We start from the raw sequence: 1,140 nt of genomic DNA on the forward strand, positions 1-1,140 counted from the left end.
GTAAAATGTTCTTTAATGAAACTCCGTGTATTGAAGATTTTTAGTTAACAAAACAATGTAAAATGTTCTTTAGTGAAACTCCGTGTATTGAAGTCATTTCTTATAATTTATCCTTTAATATAGTCATAGTGTATTTTATAAATAAAGTACAGTACTACAGGTAATTCGTATATCTCCGCACACACCACAGGTATTTTTTTATATGATCACATACAGCACTATAGCTAACCTTTACATGTCCACGGACACTACCACGGATATTTATTACTTGTTCACAGATAGCTCAAAGTCTATAGAAGTATAGACACTTATACTGTGCCCAGTAGTATTAGTGTGATCCAGACTTTGTTCCTAGAACTAACATACCCCAGTATGCTAGAGAACCATGATCAACGTTCAACATCCACAGTACCGAATGTGTCGGTGATCTATGGAAGATGGCACCCCGACTGTTGACAACTATATAAATATTCTGTTCAATCTTGTCATTCCCTTTGGAACACGACTCACTGAGCAAGGATTCATTGTTAACAAGATAACGATCCCGAAATGAGACAAAGGGATATCTTGATGCTAAAGTCCGAAGGAACACTCAGGATATCTTGATGCTAAAGTACGAAGGAACATTCATAACCAGGGCTTGGCCTGCACAAAGTCCGAAAGAACATTCACAACCAGGGCTTGGCCTGCACAACGTCAGGAAGGAACACTCACAACCATGGCTTGACCTGCAAAGAGTCCGAAGGAACACTCACAACCATGGCTTGTCCTGCACAAAGTCCGAAGGAACACTCACAACCATGGCTTGGCCTGCAAAGAGTCCGAAGGAACACTCACAACCATGGCTTGACCTGCAAAGAGTCCGAAGGAACACTCACAACCATGGCTTGACCTGCACAAAGTCCGAAGGAACACTCACAACCATCATCTACTAGTGAAGACGTACTAATGAATAGTCCTCCTACCAACAGGAAAACATCAGACCCGCTGAGGACTCCAGAGATGATAAGACCTTTCAGGAAGGCATCCCCACGAAAGACCAAAATAATCAGGAAAAAACGATATTCGGCTATTTTGACCTCTACACCCGAAAAAAAACAACTCCAGCTTGAAAAAGTTGACAGAGATAAAAAAAAACGA

At 41.0% G+C, this 1,140-nt stretch overlaps 1 protein-coding gene across 1 annotated transcript in view; it reads left to right on the forward strand.

The window, feature by feature from the left end:
- Window positions 1-1,140, forward strand: part of LOC106462987 (chaoptin-like) — a 15,110-nt gene that overhangs the window by 9,893 nt on the left and 4,077 nt on the right. The gene's annotated exons all lie outside the window — the stretch shown is intronic.

Source organism: Limulus polyphemus, unplaced genomic scaffold (assembly GCF_000517525.1).
Source record: "Limulus polyphemus unplaced genomic scaffold, Limulus_polyphemus-2.1.2 Scaffold1295, whole genome shotgun sequence".
Classification (NCBI taxonomy): domain Eukaryota; kingdom Metazoa; phylum Arthropoda; class Merostomata; order Xiphosura; family Limulidae; genus Limulus; species Limulus polyphemus.